The 9,267-nt window shown below is 35.1% G+C and overlaps 1 protein-coding gene across 3 annotated transcripts in view; it reads left to right on the top strand.

Moving 5' to 3' along the window:
- The first annotated feature begins 645 nt into the window (after positions 1 to 645).
- The window catches only part of si:ch211-204c21.1 (disabled homolog 2), a 32,589-nt gene continuing 23,967 nt past the window's right edge, over positions 646 to 9,267 (top strand). Inside the window, exon 1 of one of the 3 annotated variants that reach the window (XM_048189047.1) lies at positions 646 to 986. The gene's annotated coding sequence lies outside the window, so the exon portion shown is untranslated. Of the gene's footprint in view, positions 991 to 9,267 lie in introns of all 3 variants that reach the window. The other 2 variants (XM_048189048.1, XM_048189046.1) reach the window with 2 other exon arrangements.

The following is a 9,267-nucleotide window of genomic DNA, read 5'->3' as shown; positions in this document are numbered from 1 at the left end:
TGTAGCAGGCATCAAATTTGAAATGAGCTCATTTTGTGCATAAAATTGTAAAATTTCTCAGTTTAAACATTTATTATGTTATGTTAGTTCTATTGTGAATAAAATGTTTGCTCATGTGATTTGAAAGTCTTTTAGTTTTCATTTTATTCAAATTTAAAAAACGTCCCAACATTTCCGGAATTCAGGTAGTAATATTCTAATAATAATTTCCAATATTCTAATTATATTCTAATTTTGGGAACATAGCCTATATAAAGTCTAAAACACATAGCACTAACTGATGTACAGTAGAAAGACAGTAAGACAGCCCCTTGTCTCTCTTACAAAATTAAAGAAACAAAGAAAATTAAATAAATTTAGATTTTCCCTGAAAATATACAATATTAGCCTACATACAAATTAACAAATTACTCAGTATATTACTTTAAAAAAAAAAAGAAAGTTAATGTAATTCAATGAAATAAACAATTTAAAGGCTACTGTGGAGAGTTTTGTTGACAGTACAGCATGTACAGCTTGCTGACGGTCAAGTATTGCATAATTTCTTTGACTGGAAACTGCATAATGTGTTGTAATGTCCTACTGAAATATGACTGTCACTACGTGTGATGTAGATGTAGGGAAAAAAGTGCACAGGCTAGCAAATTGCACAATAAAAACAGCCAGTGAGAGCACATTAGAAACATTGGATGACACGATCATGTGTTGTGTGATGCAGTAGACGCAGTGAATTTGAGGAGAACCGCCGTCTGGTCTTGAGAGGGTTAAATTTCACTTTGAGGGGGAGTTACTGAATCTGCAGTAACATCAGAGCGCATTCCTCAGAGCTGCCAACATCCCGGGGATAAGACCTTCGCCGTCAACATCTCAGAGCCACATCCCGGGAATATACCGCAGTAACGGACACGCGTCGACTCTATTGTCAAGCCGCGTTTTCTCTGCTGGTTCGGAGTATGCGAGCTCCAGGATCCGCTCAATGTCTTAATGTAGGTGAGTATAACGTTGTCCTTAAATGAATCAGTAGCCTACTGATGTCAGAAAAACTGGCGATTTTTGCAAGCTTTCGAGATGGATCTTGTGCTTTAATCAAACGAGTAAAGGGAAGAAATTTTAATTTATTATTATTATTATTATAATTTTTAATAATAGGCTACAATGTTTTGTTTCCATTCACTGCAGCAGGAGCCCTGTTACTGTCTAAAGTCCTCATACTGTCTTTCGCAATGCCGTCTTATAGGATATATTTGAAGATTTCCCACGTAAACACTGAAGACATTATCACAGTAACAAGTGCTAATGCTTTAGCACTGACCAGACCAATGAGATATTCGAACGTGTTTCAATAAGGTGTTACATTTTTAATTTACCGTTGAGCCGTCTATACATTTATGAATAATCAGACATTTGTCTCACAGAAATGAGGAATATATCTCTAATGTCTGTATCAAATCTACCCCTATCTTTATTCTGTTTGCCGATAGAACCTGTTGATTTTAAATGATCCCCTTTAAAAGAAATATGTAAAAATAGGTAGGCTACTTGATATGACACTGATGTTGGCTGCTGGTCTGACCTAAATTCACAGATGTTTGCATTCACAAACAATGACCACATCCTTTATCAAGCAGCTTCATATTGACACCACACTCAAATGCACTTTGTGTAGGTTACTTGTATCTAATATGGCATAAAATGATACATGCAACAGCATAATCAGTATTTTTGAAGGAATTTGTAGACACCCAGGAATACTAGAGCTCCTTGTCTTCATGTCTGAAGTCCAAACGCTGCCATTTAGACTAGATTTGTATTTTATCATTCAAAGCGCATCATTTCTGATTCTGAACTTTTTAGACTTCCCAGCGGAATCACAGGAGGCCCAAGTTTGATAAGGGCCTCATATAGCCTATGTTATGACCTTAAATAATAGTGCTTATTATTTGCTATAAACAAAATGTTGGATTGCTGTGCTGTTTTAAGTGGCATGTGAACTTTGGTGTCTCTGTTTACCTTTGGTTGTAACTATGATCTCAGTTAAAGGGAATGTATGTCATTAAGTCCTGGTTGCTCTTAATGGCAATGCAAAAAAATCTAAGCCTTAAAGCATGAGTGGCATTAGACTAAGAGTGATGAGAGGAATTTCAGTATAACTTTAACTGTAAGGCGTACAGTTACTTTCTATTCCCTGCCATTTTCATCCCGTTTTGCTTCACCATCCCCCATAGTACTTTTGGAGGAGGAAATGCCACAGTAAATATGTTCCTCTCTTCCTCTTACAAAGCTGGAAATGTCGAGGGAACGTAACTTTTTAGTGAGCTCACTTTGAAACATTGAAGGAAAACTTCTTTGTTCCTCACATTGGACATGGACAGATGCTTTCAATCTTATTGAAAACAGCAAATGTGCTTTTACTTAAGTATGTGTAAATTACTTTACCAAGGACAAGGAGCCAACACTGTGTTTAACTGTTTTAAAATGATGCTGGGTATGACTCACGTCAAGACATTCTTCTTTCTCCCGTTGGTACAGTGTGTGCTGTTTTATTGGAACCAGATGTTGGCATTCAATGTAGTTTCTCTTCTGTCTTTCATTCTGAACTCTTCAAATGCTATCCAGCACCTTTCCCCCTCGCTCTCTCTCTCTCTCTCTCTCTCTCTCTCTCTCTCTCTTCATAAAAAGACCAACATATTTCAATGGAGAATGTAGTCCAAAAAAGAGAGAAACAAAGGAAACTCTCCATCACTTTGGACTCTTCTCCACTAACTCTGCTGTCTTTTCCTGCCTCTGTGACTTTTTATTAGACAAAAGGGACTGCTATTGTATTTCATTGTGGACATATATAGGTCAATAGAGAAGTCATGGCTGCCTTTTTATGTGTAGAATGGTATTTCACTGTGGTGGCCACATGCTGAGGTAAGTGACCTTTGCCCCAAGTGTTTGTTTGTACTGCACTTTCCCCCTCCGAAAAAAGGAATGAAATTGGGATTTTTCCTTTACACGGGTAAAGAAAGAAAAAGTGTTTTAGGGACACGTGCAAGCCTTTGCTTTTCAACATTATCTGCTAGGATAACACTTGACCTCCACACACTTAAAGCGATAGTTCTCCGGAAATTCTGTTAGCCTTTATTCACACTGATGTTGTTCCAAACCAGCATGACTTTCTTCTATGGAACACATCTTTCCTGGATGGGCTTTTAAAATGCAACATCCATTCTTAGTCAGAGTCTCTGAATGGAATGCAAGTGAATCAACTTTTATACAACTTTTATGCTGACACTGTCCAGGCTTTGACCCATGACAGGACAAACTCTCTTGCCCATCTTGTTCAGGACAGAAACTTTGGAAATCATTTGGTCATTGTGCTGCAGAACTATTATTATAACTATTTTCTAACCACTGTTTACAGTATAGGTTCACAAAATACATACTTTAATCCTCCTTAAGAATATTGTGACCAAGGTTTGTGTATTGGACACAAGCACTTAGTCTGTTCATTTAGTAGGTCTTGAGCAATCCCGTGGCTTATTGCACTGTTTGTCCTCATTTCATTCCATTAAACATCATTTCAGGAAAGGTTGAATAAAACAGCTTACAGTACAAACTACCTCAAGTAGAAGACAATTACTATGAGAAAACTGGATTTACATTTGCTTAGTTTTCCATGAAGAGTTTGTTGTGTCACCAGATGAACCCAGTTATGGTGTTATAGTGTTATGGGTTAGGCAGTGTTTGTACACCAGACATTTTAATGCCTCTTTTGTAGCAGGTCTGGAATACTTGAACGACCACACAAGCAGAGAGCTAAAATTGTGGTTTACTGTGCTTCTGAAATGTCTTCACTTTTAAAAACCTCTACTTATCATGGGACCTCATGCTGAGAAGATTAATTATATAATAATTTCCTGTGAGGTAAGATTGCATTACCTGTAACCGTTATGTCATGTCTATGAATATCATCGGATAACAGTTTAACAGTGAAGGAGCAGTCTCCTTCTGCTGTGCTGCTAGGCCTATTTTAAGCACAAGTTAGAGTAGTTGTCTGTAGTACATTAACATTGCACAGTTGGAATTTGGTATGGTAGCACTAGTTTTATTGTTTTCATGTTTGGATTAATAGCTTCTGTATTATTCTGATTTATAATTCCAAATGAATACATGTAAATGAAGCTAAACTTGTCTGCAGTACTTTGAATGTTTAATGTTCCTTTTGTATATTATTTATACCGTCTATGAAATATATTAATTAGCTTTTATAAAATTAGGATGTAATTCAAATGTTTGGGGTTCAGTAAGATGTTTTTAGAAAAGTCACTTACAGTATGCTCACCAAGGCTGCATTTATTTGATCAAAAATACAGTAAATATAGTAATATTGTGAAATATTATTACAATTTAAAATTCTATTTTAATATATTTTAAAATATAATTTATTCCTGTGATGGCAGAGCAGAATTTCTGCATCATTACTCCAGTCTTCAGTGTCACATGATCCTTCAGAAATCATTCTAATATACTGATTTGGTGCTCAAAAACATCTTCTCATTATTAACATTGAAAACATATCTTAGTATCTTTGTGGAAGTGATTTTTTTTTCCTCCCAGGATTCTTTGATGAATAGAAAGTTCAAAAGAACACCATTTATTTGAAATAGAAATCTTTTGTAAACATTATAAATGTCTCTACTGTCATTTTGGTCAATTTATTGCGCTTGCTGAATAAAAGTATTAATATCTTTAATATATATATATATATATATATATATATATATATATATATATATATATATATATATATTATCCAATATTAACTGGATTGATTTTGCTTTGTATTCTTGATGTAATCGTTTCTTCTTTTTGAAAAGTGAGTTGTAATTGTTTAACATTTCTTCTTCTGGCTTTGTGTGTACTGTGTGCCTTGCCCTCATTTTGTTTGATTATGTGTCTTGGATGATGGATTGTGTGTTTGCTGTGCAAAGCCAGCCTGCGAGTGCAGCGCTATGAAAAGAGTTGCCCATACCTGTCATCGGTTGCCATAGCAACCATGACAATCCAAATCCATGAGGGTCATACAATAATTGGCTAGCCACATGTTACATTTAAATTGCAAAATGTTACAAGAATCAATATCATTATCTCCTTATCCTCCTTTTCTATGGCCAGCTTCTGCTCTGATCCCCTTCCTCAGGCAGTTCATTATCCTCAGAAAGAGTCTTAAACGCAGAGATGTTCTGAGGCCATTAAATGCATCGATTGGTCCTGCATGTGGCACGAGTACAATCAGGTCTTTGTTCCTGGAACCCTGTGTGTTCCTTCTAGTTATCCAGTGTCCTGTTGACATCTGACAACACACCCCTGGAGTTTTTGTCTGTCCAGTGTGTTTACCTCAGATTCTTGGCATTGAGCTGGGGAGGATGTGTCTTGGCTTTCTTTCTTTTTTTTTTTTTTTTTCATGTGGATATTTACACATACTCCATAGCTTATGTTAAGTGACGGTCTTGGGGCCAGGAATAGGGAAGAGGAAAGATGGTGTTTATATACCCGTTCTTAGTCCTTTCTGGCTGCTGGACCAAGCACTGAAGACCCGCTGAGATGCCAGGCAGGAGAAAATGGAGACTAAGAGGGCTTCTCAGGCCAGCAAGAAAGTGCAAATATTGATGTTTTCCTTGCGCTTTGACCGGGAAACACTAAAGTCATGTGAGTAAGAGTGTAAAAAATATTTTAAAGGCACAAGACCCCATGTATGCACAAATAAGGGCAACTTATGCCTCATATGGTGACCATATGGTTGGCAGAATATACAGTTCAATGAGTTTTATTGGCCAGCAGAAGAGCATGAATTGTCTGTTTAGACAAAGCTGTCCAGTTCAGTACTTGATACAATGTAGTCATTGGAAATGAGAATTTTTTTTGAAGAATTTACACCACAGTTTATGGAATGATTATGGATAATGCTCTTGTGATTGAATTTGTCACATTTGTTTTTCAGATGTGTCACATTAGGAGGTTTTGCTTATGCAGACATGCCTCTTTCTAGCAAAACACCCCACTAGTGTGAGGTCTGTGTATAGGGATGTTATTTTGAACCACTAACTCCTGCAAATGTTTACATTTTTCACTCATGTTTCCTGTATACTGTATTTCCGTACCTTGGACAGGCTCCAAAAATGAGCAGCAACTTTTACTTTTTAAAGCTTTTCACATTGTGTGGTTTATTAAAGCAATAAGACGTTGTGTGTTCCAGTGATTTTATTTGTTAAATATTTATTAATTATTATGACTATAAATAAATAAACATTTAAATAATTATACTTTATTTAAACTTTAAGGGTTCATCGTTTAAGGGTCAGTAAGATTTTTTAGAAGGAATTAAAGGTGCCCTAGATTCAAAATTTGAATTTACCTTGGCATAGTTGAACAACAAGAGTTCAGTACATGGAAAAAACATACATTGAGTTTCAAACTCCATTGCTTTCTCTTTATGTAAATCTCATTTGTTTAAAAGACTTTCGGAAAACACACGGATCTCAACATAACACCGACTGTTACGTAACAGTCGGGGTGTACGGCCCCAATATTTGCATATGCCAGCCCATGTTCCCAACATTATGAAAGGCATTAGACAAGGGCAGCCAGTAACGTCTGGATCTGCACAGGTGAATCAACAGACTAGGTAAGCAAGAACAACAACAGCGAAAATGGCAGATGGAGCAATAATAACTGACATGATCCATGATAGCATGATATTTTTAGTGATATTTGTAAATTGTCTATCTAAATGTTTCGTTAGCATGTTGCTAATGTACTGTTAAATGAGGTTAAAGTTACCATCGTTTCTTACTCAATTCATGGAGACAAGAGCCGTCGCTATTTTAATTTTTAAACACTTGCAGTCTGTATAATTCATAAACACAACTTCATTCTTTATAAATCTCTCCAACAGTGTAGCATTAGCCGTTATCCACAGAGCATATAGCCTCAAACTCATAGAGAATCAAATATAAACATCAAAATAAATACTTTACTCACATAATTCGAAGCATGCATACAGCATGCATGACGAACATCTTGTAAAGATCCATTTGAGGGTTATATTAGCTGTGTAAACTTTGTAAATGTGCTGTAATATAATCGAGAGCTCGTGTGGCAGGGAGCACGCGAATTAAAGGGGCGGCGCGCTGAAAAAATCAGTGCATAGTTAATGATGCCCCAAAATAGGCAGTTAAAAAAAATTAATAAAAAAAAATCTATGGGGTATTTTGAGCTGAAACTTCACAGACACATTCAGGGGACACCTTAGACTTATATTACATCTTGTGAAAAAGCATTCTTGGGCACCTTTTAATACTTTTATTTAGCAAGAATGCATTAAATTGATCAAACAGTGACAGTAAAGTCTTTTTACATACATAAAAAGATTTCTATTTCAACTAAATAAACCAAAAAAGTATCACAGTTTCCACAAAAATATTGAGCAGCAAAATATTGAGAAATGTTTCTTCAGCAACAAATCAGCATATTACTGTATAATGAAGGATCATGTGACACTGAAGACTGGAGTAATGATGCTGAAAATTCAGCTTTGCCATCACAGAAATAAAATACACATTAAAATATATTCAAATAGGGAAAAAAAATGTTTTATTGTAAACATTTTTCACAATATTGCTGTATTTTTGATCAACTAAATGCAGCCTTGGTAACTTCATTCAAAAACATCTTACTGACCCCAAATTTTGTATGTTAGTGTAATTAATTGTTCTAACTGTAAGCTGTATGCTGTTACCGCAATGTAGCAACTTGCCAGTTCAATATAGAATCTGCGGTGTGCATTTATAGTCATTCCACAGCTGCTTTAAACATAGAGATAATTCAGTCAGATTTTAGAGTCAGAACTTTAATGAACCCTCATTTGTTGTTTCGTAGGATGCACCATGTCGGAATATCAAAAGTGTCAGTTTCTGTATCTGTTCACCTTTGAACAGCTAAATGAATTCACTACTGAATGGTCCAGGAATATAGTGTTTGTAAAATGATAATGCAAAGATAATGGCATTTTGAAGATATCTTTGTACTTCTATAAATCTTTGAAACTACATTAACGTGTATGGACATAAATGTGTTTGTAGCACTGTACAGATATTCTCACAGTCATATCTAAGCTATTATTTAGATGTGCTCGCTGACAGTGTGGTAGATTTAAACACAATATGTTTTCTTTTGTCTGTTGTTGTAGACTTAATAGGATCAGGATGTCAGCTAGATAGATACCAAGACTTCATTCCTGTCTAGAATATCTTAATACCTCACCAGCATGACAGATTCTTCCTCTTGTTCCCTCCTTCCTTTTTACATGGAAGGGAAGTCACATGTTTATAAAAGGACACTGCATTTGTGGATATTTTGTGCCAAGGTTGCTCTGTCTACCGTAAGTTGCCAACAGCTGTCATTCAGGGAAGGGCAGCTGGTACTCTTTGCTCTTATAATAGAATCTGCTCACTATAGTTATAGATGACCAGTAGAAGTCTGGGGTCACACGTGGGTCGCCAGTGTGAGAGGTGAAGCTGATTATGGGTTAAGAACTATTTATGTCTGGTGAGACACAAAAGCATACCATTTAGAGTTGGACTAGAAAACAACTTTGACGAGAGGAAAAAGAACGTAGCCTATTTTAAAAACTGAATTTACTTGGGTCTTGGATTCATGTACGACTGCTTCTAAATGTCTTTATTTTATTATTATTTATATACTATTATAGTCGTCTTTATTAATATTTTGAATTAGGTTTTATTTTAAAGTTTTTAATTAATTTTTAGTTTTTTTTGTTGTAATTTTGTGATGTGCTTATGTCATTTTTATTAGTTTTTATTTTTCAAATATTACTATTTAGGTTTAATTTATTTTTAAGTGCAAGTTCTAGATTTATATTAATTCCACAGTAACTGCTAAGCAGCTTTTCTAATTTTCATATAGTTTAAGTTTTCAATCTAATATTTATATTTTATTTTATTTCAGCTTTTTTTAAAATTCAAAAAATGTGATAGTTTTTAATAGTTTTTCTATTTTTTTAGTTAACAATAATAACCTTCTAAGTTGTTTTGCAATTACATAACATTATTGCAGCGTTGTATTGAATGTTCTCCCGGAAGGATATTTCATGGAAAAAAACATTGGAGTGTATGTATTTATAGGCAGCCTGAGTCAGTGAACGGATGAGGGAAAAAACATCCCAAATATTTTCATGTAAGAGTGACTTTGATTTTTTTTTTT

Source organism: Megalobrama amblycephala, linkage group LG4 (genome assembly GCF_018812025.1).
Source record: "Megalobrama amblycephala isolate DHTTF-2021 linkage group LG4, ASM1881202v1, whole genome shotgun sequence".
Lineage (NCBI taxonomy): Eukaryota > Metazoa > Chordata > Actinopteri > Cypriniformes > Xenocyprididae > Megalobrama > Megalobrama amblycephala.
Note: the sequence above shows the minus strand (reverse complement) of the source record. Positions and strands in the feature narration are given on the sequence as shown.